We start from the raw sequence: 15683 nt of genomic DNA on the forward strand, positions 1-15683 counted from the left end.
GTTAATTGTCAAAATGTTAATTTACGTTATAAAAATTCTGCTTATAAATGCTTGAAGCTGGAATCACACCCTACTTAAAATGTCTCTAGGTGTAAAATGTTTAGAAGCGGTATATAGGCATATTTGTCCATGACCCCAAACTGAAGATGTCTAAAAATAAAGTATTTGAAAATTACAGTATGCTTCCAAAAACAACAACAGACATTGAAGGAAGCATGCAGTTGTTCTTCAATAAATGTGCCCTTCTATTTCATAGTAATTAAGTCCATAGAAAACTACATATGTATTTTTCTCTATGTGGACATAGTGGCAATAAAATACATCAACATACCTTTGAATTCATTTGAATTGAAACCTGCTTTCACACAACATAAAGTGAATAAGATGTGCATGTGTTAGAAAGTTGGGGGGTGGGAGTCTTTACAGGAAAGCCAATAAAATCAATGTACTCTGAAATTTCAATCAGTTTTAGTCTAGAAATCAATTGGCACTTACATCACCTATACATCAGTCAGACAACATTGCATTCTGGATTTCTCTGCTTCCCTAGAGAAATTTATGGGTTTGCATGGCTCCCCTGGGAACAAGCCACAATACTGTGGCACTATTGCAGTGCTGATATAATCATATAATAAATAGCCTTCATGATTACAGTCAACATTTATTATTTTAAGGCACTCATCAACACCTTCATTCTGTCTGACACTGGGAGATAAATGCTCATATGTGTATTTGTGTACTCTGAAACTTGTGGATTTCTTCCCTTCCTGTACCCTCTGTCAGGACATGCAAATGGACACATTTAACTGATTAATAGTGGGAGATCCATCTTGTAAATAAGACCAAATGGCCCATACACTAAAAGTTGTTCAAGCATGATATAGTGTAATTACATGCCACATTTTTTTTTCTGTTTAGTTCTCAAAATATACATATTTTGTTAAAAAATAAGTGTGATTTGTTTTTGTATCTGTGTTAAATGTATTATATGTTAATTCCAAATAATGTTTTTGGTTTCAGTTACATCCTTAGTCTACCTTATCTCCAGTCCAACCTTCTCTTTTAAACTGAGATGTCAAAATAAACGTTTACTAGTAGGCAACTTCTAAAACCATATTTAATCTGTAAAGTATTTACTATGCCTTTTTTTAAGAGGGCAGTTTTGCATCAAATGATGAATTCCACTGCATGCACAATGTTACATTTTCAGAGTTGCCCAGTGGTAAGGCCCAGTGAAATATCATGGGCTCGGAAATCCCTGGGAACCTTTTGTGCTTTTAGGTACCCAACAACAGTCATAATCATTTGTCATAATTATAATCATAATCATAATCATTCTGTCTTTATCATTCAGGATTAAAGATAAGATAAGATAAGATAAGATAAGATAAGATAAGATAATCCTTTATTAGTCCCACACACAGTGGGGAAATTCTCAGTGTCACAGCAGAAAGGGATAGCAAGACACTCAGTTACAAAAATGTAGATAAATAATTTGCACTATATACACAATATTAAAATGTCTGTTTTTGCTACTATATCTGTTTGATGGTTACATGTAAATAAACTCTGTTCAGATTTTGCATAATTAGGCCTGTTTGGCCTAATTCAAAAATCCAGACTGAAACACTCTTTCAGGGTTAGTGGGTGGAGCTAAACTGCTGTACACTGAGTGGGTGGATATATGCAAACTCGACGGTTTTCGTGACATCATGAAAACTGAACCAACACATGCTGTTCTGCATCTTAGAGTCCATACATGGACCGTTTGGACTGGGGAGGGAGCTTGAGACTTTGAGACAATTGTGAAGAAAAATTACGTCCTATATTTTGGTTTTAATTTAACAGACATTGGTAAAAATAAATGAACTGTGTAATTATATGAGATTACGACAGGTTGGCAAATGAGCATGTAAATATTACTATGACATTTTTGTACAAATGTTATAAATGGAAATTAGGGGGCGGGTGAATGATATGACTAGATAGAGCTTAAATCTCTTGGGGTACTCTGGAGATCGGCAGGGCTAATATCAGCATCCTCATCTCCTGCTTTGTGGCGGCTGTTTCGGCTTCCACTTCTGAAATATTAATGTTGCCGCGTCACATGGGGGGCTGAATGCAATGAGACGACGTCGTTCACGTTCCCGGCATGCACTGTGAGGCAGGGAGATAGACTGGAGAAAGCTGTGGCACGAGCGCAGGGCATCCCCCTCCCTCGCGCACACACACACACGCGCGTGCCGACAACGGACCGGATACAAACACGCTGAGGTAAACGAAAAGGTTAAATGATAAAATGCTGACTAACGGTTTTGCATTTAACGTGTGCAGTGTCCTCAGAGGATGGGAAATATGGTGTTCCCCCATTAGTGTCGTGTTGTTCTCTGGCGAATTTGAGCAATTAACAGCAAAGCCTAACCGCTCCCTGTTTGTTAGAACGAGTGGTCGTTGGTCAGAGAGACAGAGGAGGTTTGTGAAAGGACTAGCTGGACTGTAGCACTGTGCAGCGAACAGAGAACATGGCTTGAATGGTGTTTCTCGGCGCCGTTTGATTTCGTTGCCTGAGAGAAAACGCTGTTGTGCTGCAGGGATTCTGACTTGCAGCTCACAGATAGGCTGCGAGTGGGGAATGATGGAGAGTGTGGCTGGGAGGGGGGGATTCCCTACCGTCTCTGCCGGTTACACACCTTATATTCGTATGCAACAAATGCAGCGTCGAGGTCTTCGTCGTTTTCAGTATCTAAAGCTAGGCAGCAGCTCTGCCTTATTGCACGAGTGACTGACTGACTGATTGGGCTGGCAGGCTTATGAGTGAGTGCACTTGTTGAAATCTATATTTGTCCTGTCTGGTCGAAATGTCCTTCACTCGAAGAAGAATTCTGTAGTACTGAAAAGGGGGTCTTGTGTAGTAGAACCATCTGTTGTTTAATACAGAACCGTATTAAAAGGGTTCTTTAATGAACCATTAACATCTTTCCCTCTCATCAAAAGACCCATTTATGCATCTAAATGTGTCTTTTGCATTGTCATTTGTGTATATACAACCTTTGGCTTTATTAAATACCTTTCTTTTATGATAGCATAAATCACCTAATTAGAGGGTAAGGATAAGCTAGGAAAGGAAAAAATATCCACCAGTGATGTCACATGTTTGTTTTAGTATGATACAACTCAAAAATGAAGAAGTGTGCCTTATCTCAATACCTTAGTGTTTCCATTTATTATCATTAGAGCATTTCATGTTTGAAAAGTACAGTACTGCATATACTGGCACACTGAAGTGAAAAGGCTTCATGTACTGAAACAAAAGATATGTGCCACAAAACAGAAGTCACGGTTTATTGCACTAAGATTACACACTACGCTGTAATTTATGGATGAAGTGTCCACGTGGTGAAGCTAAGTTCAAAACGGTGCCCTGTTTAATATATCGTGCACTACTTTGGGGTTACTGTCCTTTTGTAGTTGTGGTCCAAAAACATGGAGCTGAATTTTCTGTGTACTGTAACAATCCCACAATGCACTGTGATTTATATAGTGTACAAACACTGTACACTAAAGGGACATGAAATACCCATAATCCATTTTGTTGTTTGGTTTGAAGATTTGCGCAGCTTCTCTGAGGAAGACCAACATTCAGAGTGAATAGGGCACAGTTTCGGACACAGGTAAAATGTAAAATATGTAAGCCATTAGCAAGTAAAGTTGGGTTCTGCATGGTATTGTAGGGATTGTAGTGGGTTTAGAGGTATCACTGTGGCATCAGTAACTTTGCTATCTCTCTTGCTCTCTCTCACTCACTCTCTCACACATAGAGAGAATAACTCTCATGAGTTCAGTTTTTTTCTTTCTTTATTCTTTATCTTTCACTGTTCTGTTTACAGTCAAACGACTGCAAATGAGCAGGCATCCTCTCTTTTTTTCAACTTCAGGTCTTGATAGATTAGATGAGAACAGTGTCTGCATTGTTAGACAGTTGTAGGGTATGAAGATGCTTGTTTAAACACTACACTACTTGTTTAGACATTACTAACTGAAAAGAAACCTAGTGATATAATTATTTTTGCCTTTTTCCCTGTTATACTGAACTCGGTCCAAACCACAGTGTGAACTGAACCGTGATCTGTGTACCATTTCATCCCTACTAAAACAACCTTGGAGCTTGTCTCACTTGTCACTGATCATGAGTATCTATACTGGCATATGGACGAGCCTGTAACGTGAAAATAGAATTATTTGTGCTTTCAGCTATTAAACCATTTTAGCTGGTTGACCAGCACAGGATAGGTTTCTGTCAGGATCAGATGGTTTAGCTGGTTGGTCTGCATGGTCAGGCTGGCCATGCTGCAAGACAAACTACAACCTCTATTCTAATCCTAGCAGATCCATTCCATCTGTGACTGACTTGTTCGTTGGATGTTAAAAATGTTCAATAAATGGTGATTAATAAATATTTGTAGAGTGTAGTTTTGTAATTCTTTGAATAGAAAGTCAATACTAGATAATTAATTCAGTGGTGATAAAAAGTGAAATTCGCTATTCAGCCTCTGACCAAATGTTTAATCTCTACCTGTTCCCATGCAAAAAAAAAAAGATCTAGAGAAATACTCTGGGGTACTGTTTGGTGTAGTGTTGCGTACTACTTCCATAATAACCACCTCTTACAGTATTAAGAGGAATGTAGTGCTGTCTTATAGTAACCTATACTGCTATTGTTGTAATCTGTAGTAAACTATAGTAATCATTTCAATTTACAATCTAGTATACTTCTTAGGGAATTGTGGCCAAAATTCCTGTGGCATTTCTATAGATCTTTTTCACAAAGACTGGTGCGCTCAGCTGTGAAAATGATCTGTCTTCTCCTCGGAGTGTCATAATATTACATAGTGTGGGACCTCCTTCAGGTCGTGTTCTCTTGTGGCACTACCTGTGCTTCCCTTTTCATAAATAGAATTAGTGTATATTCTTTTGCTGTAGCTACAGAGCACTGTAGCTAGTTGAAGAAAGGCATCCTTTGATGTCTGTAGATGAAATTACACTTGCAGGCAGTAATAATAATATAAAAAAACAGCAACAGTACTAAATAAGTATTTCAGTAGTTATAGGTGAATAAAGCCTCGCCCCTTGAATGCTGCAGCTGCCTAGCATTTATTAACGTTGGAGACTGTCTAGTCTAGACTGTTTTTGATGCTATGTGCCTATTCAGTCTTTATCCAATTCACTTTCCCCAAGTTAAGCATCTTTAAAGAAAAGAATTGCTAACAGGCTTTTCATTTCATTTTAGCAGATCATTTGTATGATGCCTGAAATGTTCTTCTGTGTCTTCACTTCACTTCACACTTCAATGTATGTCTTCATACATTTAGTGTTGTGACAGATTGCCCAGGGAGTTGCACAGAGTTGTTGGAAACAAGCCATTAATACAAAAAAATCTAAAACTTATAGGAGGACTGGTCAGTGTCCTCCACATTTAACCCATCTGTGGTAGTGAACACACACTAGTGAAGCCCGGGGAGCAGAGAGGGTAAAGGGCCTTGCTCAAGGGCCCAACAGTGGCAGCTTGCCGAGCCCGGGAATCGAACCCACAACCTTGTTATCGATGGCCCGGTGCTCTAACCGCTGAGCCACCACTGCCCCTAAACTTTATAATCTTTGTTTGGTTTGCGGATGTTTAGAATAGAATACGCACAGTTGATTGAGGCTTTCAATTACTCACGTTACTTTACAGTTTTGTTGCTGTTTCAGCATGAGCAAGGAACCCTGAGTCATCTAATCATTTAAGCCTTTTAGGGTTTGTACATCTTGTCTGTATTTTTAGCTCATGATGTTTTGGCTCATTGCAGAGCTGCACATGCAGTAAAAGAAAAGGCTTAATTTTACAGCCTCACACACAGATCTACACAGCACTCTCTGTTCAAGCTTCACATTTTCTCTTAAACTGATTTCCTGACTTTTCTGTAATGGCAAAAGGTCTTGTACACTTGGGTAAAAACAAGCATAGATGTTAGATAGGCTTGTGCGATAGGGTGTAAGTGGATTTTGGCGATGATTAACAACTAAGCTGAAGACCATGCTTCTAAGACAATGATTGTTGTTGGCACATGGAGAGAACTAGAGAGGACTAGTTTAATATTGTTTAGCAACAGTTTGCAGGGCCTTTACAATACATTTTTAAGCTACAGCAGATTAAATTTGGCCCTGTCTCTGTTGGGCAGTGTGAAAAACCGTCTTAGTATTTTCCACTTCTTAAGCCTCCTGTTGGTTTAGACACATTGTAAAGTATTATTGCGTTATGGTGAGAGACGCAGGATGGTTTTGGAATAATATTGGTTTAGGCAGATCATTTTTTTAAAGGAAGTGAAGGAAAAAAGTCTAAGAAGAATATGATTTATTACTTATCACAGAGCCAGGCGATCAAACAAGTTGTTTGTTATCTGAAGTTTATTATTTAGTTGCTTGTTTACTTTAAAACAGGTGATGCTAGGCTAACGTTGCTTAAAAAATCTTAACCCGCTCAAAACACAGATATAGATATAGATCTTCACTTGTTTTGTGCAGAAAAAGTAGAACAAAATATGACTGACTTCAGTCTGTAAGCAGAGCTGAAAGGTGGGACAGAAAACCATTCCAATTGACTGCGACTGGGGTGATTGATAAATTATGTTTATAGTATAGTAACAATGTGTTTAATAAAATTTTGGCCTGAATGTTTGAATGTTTAGAAATGTGTTGATAATCCCCATATTGGTGCATCGATAATTGTCACATTGTTTTAATGATAATTAATGATAGTTTTATTCCTGAATTCTCATTACTGTGGTATGTACAGATACATTGCTCCAGAGTTCCCTTGTGTTGACTTACAAATTCACAAATAGAAAATGTAATTGGGTGTTATTTCAAATTGCAGCAATTATAGATTAAATATGCATTGTTTTACAACAACTTACTTGTGACAAACTTACTTTTCGATGGATAACACTGTTAGCACTGCATTAATACAAAGGGATTGTGTATTAATTTGTGTTACTTGAAAGTTATTTAAACTAAACTAAAATATATAATAAAATAATAAAATCCTGAAAAGGTGTGTATCTCTGATTTTTTTTTTATATTTTGACTATTTGGCGATAATGGTGCTTTTGGAAGCTGGAAAATGAATTTCAATACCTTAAACAAAAAGATTTAACAATTTTTGCCAGTGTAATGTGACATCTGTTGGCATAAACATAAAGGTGTTAGTGTCGCATCTGATCAAATGCAAGTTATCCACCCGAACTTCAAACCTGTATGTAACATGCTATGTTTTAATTTGATCAATTCAATGGGTTTTAATCAGAAGAAGCTCTGCAAGTCTAACAGAGGTTGACTGTATAAACTTGTATTTGAAATGAATTTGAGGGGCGATTCTAGTGGATTCTAGTGGATGTCACCAGTAGGCCGGAGGCTGGTTGTGCTTAATGTCCCTGTAGTACACTTGTGCATGAATGCACTAATGTGTCAATTGTAGTGCCTTTACCTGTCCTCTGCTTAACCCCTATTATCACGTTCACATACAGCGTTGCTAGGCTCTCCTCCTGGTCAGCTACTCTCCTTAACACATCTGCAAAGCCTGCATGTGACCCATATACATTACTACTGCTGTTTTAGCCTGTAAAACTCTTGTCTCTGCACTCTGTATGGGGGAGCAAAGGAAGCTGCCAAGTAAGCCTTCCCAGTGCCTTGTTATCTTTACAGCAGCCCTGACTCAGGACCCAGTACAACAGGGTGGCAGATTTAATAACCCCTTTCAACAGTGACAGTGTGAGAGAGATCTTGCATCTTCTCCCTCCTTCCTAATTGACGGTAATGCTTTGGCCTCTCATACTACCCTTGGGGGGAGTGCGCGTTGTAACTGTCAGGCATGCATCTGTGCTTCTGCCGCTTGCAGTGAAGGCTAAGAAGAAGAGAAATCTATGCGGTGTGGTGAAAGAGAAATGAGATTGAGCACTCTGGCTGCAACAAATGACAACTTTAATAGTCAAATATGCTATCAATTATTAAAATTAATAATGGATAATTCTGATTATGAATCGCTTCTAAATGTAGCTTGAAGTTGTTTCATACATTTGCTAACTAACACTGAAGACAATAAAGATGAATACGTTATTTAAAGATTCACTGTAGAAATAAACTTCAGATCAACAGATCAACTCCAGTGTCTTGTACCTATCAAAATTTTAAACCAAGAATGTGCAGCAATTAAATATTACACTAAATCAGTTTCCCATTACTCAGTTTTCCCATCATTTTGTGGATCAGCATAAATCACGTTGACAAATGTGAGCCAGTCATTTTACCTTTCAGTTTAAAAGTATTTCGTGTTAATGCTACGTTTGTATTGGTCATGTTTACACTGTCTGATCAGAACCATTGTCCTATGTTCACGGTGCAGCCAGCAAGCTGCAAGGCTCTTTTTGTTAAAGGACCAGATGGTATTCGTAACCAGCAAGCTGATTGGCTCTTTTTGTTCAGGGGGCGTGGCCGTATCCGTAAGAACTCCCATTCAACTCTTGTTGGTTGATTTACTTGAAGATTTGTCCTTTTTACACTGAGCCCGTGTCCACACGTGACTCCTACGCCTTAAAACTGCTCTGCACTCACACACCACAGTGATTTTGCTGGAGATACATTTAGGAGAAATTGTTTTTGACATTGAATGCAATCAAATCCTTAATCCAAATATCTAGTAGAAAGCCTTCCCTGGACAGTAGAGACGGGGGCAAAATGTGTTGACGTGCAATACTTTTGGAAAGTATTTGTAGAATATTTGTGCTGTAGACACTGAGTCCCCTAGTTCTAGTCACCATCACTGTAAAGAAATTGATAGTTATCCTTAGAATATTAGCATTGTAGTTAGGGTCATTATATCTCTATCATACTGTGTGGATGAAGAAGGGTTGCCAAGCAACGTTTGTCAATGAACTCACACTTCTGTTCTGGGTGCTTATTCTCTTTTCACAACTACATTGCATCTATGTACATGTTCAGTGAAGCCTTTCGAATCCCTCTCCTGCGTGTGCTTTGTCAGGACGACGAGTATGAATGCTCCAGTTTACATCTTCCCCAAACCCCTGGTTATGCAATTGTATGTCTTCACCACTCAGATCAAACAGATTCTCTCGCTTTTATCACCCGCTGCAAAAAGCGAGCGCTCTATCAATTAGTGCCTTATCTCACGCCTTCCTGTAAATGTCTTTATCTTCCTCCTCCAGCTCCCTAAAGCTCCCTGCCGCTTTCTTCTTCAGGCCTATTTAAAGTGTCATAGCCCACTCTCTCCCTCTAATCATGCTGGGTTTCATCCGGTCAGAGGACACCACTCCACTCTTCTCTGCTCCATATGCAAAGCCTCTCGGATAAGGAGAGGTTGAGACGTATTAGAGCAGACAGTGACTGGAAGCCGAATCTGAAGAAGCTCCATCGTTTCCCTGCTGCTTCTCATTCTGAGCCGTGGTTAAGGGCTGCAAATCTTTATTGCGGCTTTTCCTCATATAAATTGCTGCTTATGCAAATGCTGTTTTTTGTGTTCCAGTTCCTCCACATTTTTTCTCTTTCCCACACATACTTTAAAAGAACTAATTCACATATGGCCGATATAAGTACCTTTTATTGTCATCATACTTGTACAGTACATACAAATGGTTCCGATCATATATCCCAGCTGGGGTCAGAGTACAGGGCCAGCCGTGCTACAGTGCTCCTGAAGCAGAGACATAAGCAGTGTCTTGCTTAACAATGCCCAACAGTGGCAGCTTAGCGCATGCAGGTGTCAAACCCAGAATTACAGCCACCAAAATTAACTAGCTAAGATGTTGATCCATTCTAGAGAAACAGACTGATTAACAGTGGTAATTAGGTCAGAAAAGTTTATTGCTTCTTAAAGCTACTTCACAAAGTTACATAACAGAACATTACAGACAATGGTTATGAATACTTTGTCTAATGACTGACACATTGTTTTGTAGAATCATTTAGAGCTTATGTTCATAAACTATTGTTTTTTCCTTTCTCATGTACTGCGCATACACCGATCAGTCATACCATTAAACGTATGTAAAGTAAATAACATTGATTATCCCATTACAATGGTACCAATCAATAGTTGGGATATACTGTATACTGCGCAGGGTGGTGACGTCACGCTCAGAAAACGGGTGGGAAAATAGGCCCACCGTAGTTGTGAGTTAACAATGCTCTGAGTTCGTTTGAAAGGGAGAACAGGCTAACCTGGATATCAAATGTGCCTGAAAACAGTTTTAAAACACTCCTAAGAGCATTCCCTCGACTCTGCGTATAGGTATGCTGCTTTATCCTCTAAATGTGTGTGATTTGAGCCTCAGTCAGCTGGAACACGGGCTGTGCTGTGATGCTTAGCGTGCTGGCTAACCTATCTAGCTAGCCAAATCTAGATAGTGATAGTAGCTGTTTACAAGTCCAAACGCAGCCAGAACCCATCTCAGTTACCTTCCTGTTATCCCCAACACCAGTTGCTCGACTTCGCTCTCAGACACAAGTTTTTATTCTAATGATGTGTCGGTAGCTCAGCAGTTAGTCAGCAGCGGATGAACTGAGCTGTCTGATGCTCAGTGTCTGTAGCTGAGATAGCTCAGCAGAGGCTTTAGTGGGTGAGCTACAGATCCAAAACCACGGAGGGAAAACTTCAGCTTTCTGTCCTTATAACAGCATTCGTTCGACCAGAGTCATTCTAATCTAAACGTTATTGAGTGGGCTTTCAGTCAGTCAGTCAGACAGACTTTAGTTAGTCCTGTGGCGAGTTGACTGTTATCCTGCTACTGAGCTAATGCTAACCAGCTTTTTCCTCCTGATTTAGAGCAGTTTAACAGTTGCAGTTGTCAGACTGACGATTTAACATTTATTGAATGACAAATCTAAAATTGAGCTTGTCCATTTAGTTTTTCACTTTGTGCGCAAACTTTGTATTTCATCACTTTCAGTTTGAAAATGAGGCAGGCAGATGTGGTACAGAAGCCACGCTAAATGTAGAACCATTTGCGCTAGCTACATAAGCAGCTTACAGCCCCTAAAGTAGAGTAATGAGCCCTTTAGTGCACAGCCAGCGCTCTATTCAGTGTTTTTACAAGCACTTTTTGGACACCAGTATCTCTCTGACTTCCTGCGGTGTGATGTAAGAAAACCTGAATACTCAAATAGTTATTTCAGTACGCAGGTGGAAGTTAGGTTGATATCCGATAATCAGCAGATATTTGCCATTTGCACCTCCTTGTTCTCACAAACAACGTCCTAAAATCTTTGAAATTTAATTTCCTAAGTGGTGGAGGAACAGAGAACAAACCACGTCAATTCATGTTGTATCAATTCCCGATCTTTCCATTTCGCCAAATGCATTAAATGAAAAGAGACGGATTCGCTGCAGCAGGCGTTGAAGACGGCAAGGGAACGCCTAAAAAGTGCAAACTTGTATAAAGACGTAGATCATTACAGACATAAGAAATCTTTTTTGAACATTTGATATCAACTGAACCTGAAGCGATATTAAAGTTAGTGTATAACGTTAACAACTTTGCATTAATTTTAACAGGCGGCTATTTTTAGTAGTTTTGATATTTAAAACATCCATATAGTGAATTTCTAAAAACATCTCTTACACATCCATCAGATGTACACATATCATTATTTTAACTCTTAATTATCTACGTTTTTATACATTGTCCGCACTTTGTAGGCTTTCCCTTGCTGTCTTCGCTGCAGCGAATCCGTCTATTTTCCGTCACATTTTCAATGTGCTCTGCGAAATGGAAAGATCTGGAATTGACGCAAAATGTTTTGATCGTAGTTTGTTTTCTGTTCCGCCACCATCTAGAAAATGTAACTTAAGAGATTTTAAGACGTTGTTTGTAAGAACGAGAAAAATATATTGGTCCAATAAAAGTGTACGCTATGGAGCCAAATCCAACTAACGTGCGTGTGTAGCCAGTTCTTATGCCACTGTGAACAGTTGGCAGTAGAAAATGTAAGCTAAATCATTAATAATAATAATAATAATAATAATAATAATAAAAACAATACTACATATAATAACTGCATTTGGAACTGGTCTAATCTACTGTACACTGTGTGATAAAAATCTTATTATTTCTTGTCACTGCAAAACATTGTACAACCTTAATCTTGACCAAAGTTTGTGGCAGACCGCCATACATGTACACATTTGCACTAGAGATAAAGTTATACGATTGATACAGTAGATGGCATTAGAAATGAAATGCAAGAATATGACCCCATTTGTTCCCCATGCATGTTTCATATATTCTTCTGTTATTCCAGTGCACTGTACTCATTGTTACAACCACCACACCACCCCACTAATGTTGCAATTGCAGTTAGAAAAATGCCAGAAATTCACAAGTGCAATACTTGTTATAAAGTAGTCATTTTCCCTTAAGACACATGTCAGCGTTTTGTCATGAGCACTAAATTTGTCAAGAGCACAGAATTTGACAGCCTTATTTTTATTAGATAATACATATATATTTCCGTGTTTTAGAGTGGGCATTCAGCAGGTAAACCCAGTAACGTCACTGAAATCATATTAGTTTGTGTGTCAGTATTTTTTAGCACATTTAAACCATGCTGATAATACTGATACTTAGCCACTGTAATTTAATCTAAAATTTTCTTTTTCCTTTTGTGGGGTGTGAAGTCTCGTGTTTATATATGTGAGTGTTTGCATTAACTTTAGATGAGGCTTTAAAATTTTCTGGACTTTTCTTTTGCTTGCCTCTGGATTATAATCCAGACTTGGTCTATATTAATTCTTTCTACCTGTGCTGTCATCCAAACTGCCTGTTCTTACACTCATTACTAGACATAAAACCTCAAAAGATGGGTATTTACAATGATATTACATTTTAAACTGATATTTAAAGACTACTGATTCACTTATTCCATTTGTTACTGTTCTATATCTACAGAATTCACATTTTGTCCAAATTTCTGCATGTTTATGATGTAAATGGCATGTACAATGTTATGATATCAAGAATTTAAATTTGCTTTTCTGTGATGTGGACTCTTTACACATTTCTTGCTCAGTTACCTTAAAGTGCTTTAATGCTTTTAAGAAGAATGCTTTCAATTCTCTGCAGGGTGGCAGATCTCCAGGAGGTTTGGGCACCAAGCGTTGCAATTGGAGTGTAAAATTAGCAGGCTATCGCATTAAAGTGTGTCTTTCAGTTAGGATGTTTTTGTTGGCCTTGAAATCCATTAAACCTGATAGCTGTCTGTACACTCCAGCAGTTTAGGTCATTAGGGAGTTATTGATATTAGATGCAGATGTTTACCCCTACAGCCTCACATTTAACTCTATTCACACTTTTTGTACAGCTATCCCAACTCAGTGATCACTATGACTAATGTACATGTGAGGACTTGAAATGGTGAAACATCTAAATAGACTTGAGGGCAATGTGCAGTAAGAGGAACATACTTTTATTATATTTGACCTACAAAGATAAATTCACCCTTTTTAACTCTCCTGACTGGCAACTGTCCTTGACTACTTGACAATTTTTACAATTTTCTCAAGTTTTTTTTTTTCGTTTTTTTTTTTTTTTTTTTCGTTTTAATTTCCAGTTGACCTTAAATTTCAGTCGATTCATGCAGTGAATCTAAAGGTGATTGTGCCTGTTGTGTTGCCTCTGTGTTGTCATCAGGCCATGGATTGCGTATTTGTGCAATATAGTGGATATCAGTTTGGGTTTCAGCAGCAGTGAAAACAAAAGGAATGTGAATAATACTTCTTTCTAAATGTTGTCTTTAGATTTTAGGCAGAATGACAGGTGCAAAATGAAATGAAAATAGGTTTTTCCTTCTAGCCATATGTTGCCATGATTAAAACTAGATGAAATATGGCAGGCCATCCTGCATGTATAACATAAAAATATTGATCATACACACATAGACAGGTTCAGACCATACATGCCTTGTAAAGTCTTGTAAAGTCAAGATGGAATATGCACATGTGCTTTAAACAAAAAGGTCTTAACAATAGTGGAAGCCTTTTTGGTGCTCAATAGGTTCTATATAGAATCTTCTACAAAAAGGTTTTTCACCAATACAGGGAATTTAAACAGACACAATCATGTAAGCATCTGAGTGTTTTTTAAGCCCTTCTAAGAGTGTAATGAGTCCTCATATGCCATAATCCTAGTTTAGTTATTTCAGTTTTATATATATTTTGTTCTTTCATATGTTGGCCATAAATATTTTTTGTGCTGCTCTTGGGTACTCCTTTCTGGGGTTTAGGACATGAATGTTAGAAGATACGGCTTAATGTAGATGTTTTGACTGGTTATGTGGAGAGTGTCACTAGAGTTTGCGCCCAGCTGTCCTTTTGTTTTTCTTGGTCACCTGACTTAGTTGAGTGTCTAAGGGTTTTCCTGGAATTTATTTATTTTTTTTGGCTGAAGGGGACATGAAGTAGGTCTTATCTTCCGGTTCATGCCATGCAGGCCGCTGTGGTTGCTATTCTGGTCCTCTTCATTTTCTGAATCTCCACCTCTGTAGCAGCAGCTCAGGGGAAAAGGCATTCGCAGCAGGTCTCTGTCTCTGATTAAGAAACTGCAGGCCCACCGTTAGCCTTTTTAATTAAAATTTGGTATTGGATATCTATTTTTGGAAATTTAATTTTAACACATCAGCCAAGTTCTACTGTATGTAGGTACAGTTACGGCATGTGGTTGTCGTTCGGGCTGTGTGTTCTACCATGGAAATCATCTGCCGAATGCCAAACATTTGACTTCAGTCTTTGGTATGTAGGTTATTATTCATATGGTGACTTCTGCTAAAATCGGATTAATTCCTGTATTTTAATATTTATCTCTAGATAAAAACTATTACAATGTTGACCCCCCCCCCCCAAAAAAAAAAAGAAAACAACAACAATTGCCCCAGTTGTAATTACCTTAATTTTTAAAATGAAAAAAATAATTACATTCACTCATCCACATGTAAACCCATTTCTGTACTGACTAAAACTATATTCAGGGGACGTACTTGTGCTCTTAGCACTACTCAGATTGCATAGATTGTCCTGATCTTAATTGGCTGCAATACGGGAATGCCAGCAAATGAAATTGCATTATTTTCATTCCCCCATTTCCCAGGTATTTAAGTTTCTTTGAATTTGTTTGGCAAAACTTGTGATTCATATGTAGCCAGTGTGCAATGACACACCTGTGTAGAATGATGAAATTGCAATATTACTACCTCTTGATCTGTTTTGTTGAATTGAGTTTGTATTTGGCACAAACCACACCATTGAGCCCAAGGACCTCATGCTAAATGTGCATGAAGCATGGAAGTGGAAATGTTATGGTTTTGGGCTGCTTTTCTGCACTATGAATTCATTATTGTATCAGAAGGAGCTTGAGGAAAATATGAGGCCATCTGTCCAAAAAACAGCACTGAAACATGTCTGAGACTGGTTATACAGTTATAGGAAATGTCTAACTAAGGTTATTTCAGCCAATAAAGGAAATAACCGTTATTAGGGCACAAGAAAATTGCATTTCTGTTCATTACATTTTACAAATGATTAAGACATTTCTTGAGTTTTGTGAACATCTGTGTATGTATTAGAAATCGTTTTGTATTTATCA

The 15683-nt window shown here is 38.2% G+C and overlaps 1 protein-coding gene across 2 annotated transcripts in view; it reads left to right on the top strand.

The window, feature by feature from the left end:
- Positions 1–2171: 2171 nt before the first annotated feature.
- Positions 2172–15683, top strand: part of syn3 (synapsin III) — a 127874-nt gene continuing 114362 nt past the window's right edge. Inside the window, exon 1 of one of the 2 annotated variants that reach the window (XM_072672659.1) lies at positions 2172–2274. The gene's annotated coding sequence lies outside the window, so the exon portion shown is untranslated. Of the gene's footprint in view, positions 2275–2710; positions 2815–15683 lie in introns of those variants that run through there. The other variant, XM_072672658.1, reaches the window with a different exon arrangement.

The sequence above is a fragment of the Salminus brasiliensis genome, chromosome 2 (assembly GCF_030463535.1).
Source record: "Salminus brasiliensis chromosome 2, fSalBra1.hap2, whole genome shotgun sequence".
NCBI classification, from domain to species: domain Eukaryota; kingdom Metazoa; phylum Chordata; class Actinopteri; order Characiformes; family Bryconidae; genus Salminus; species Salminus brasiliensis.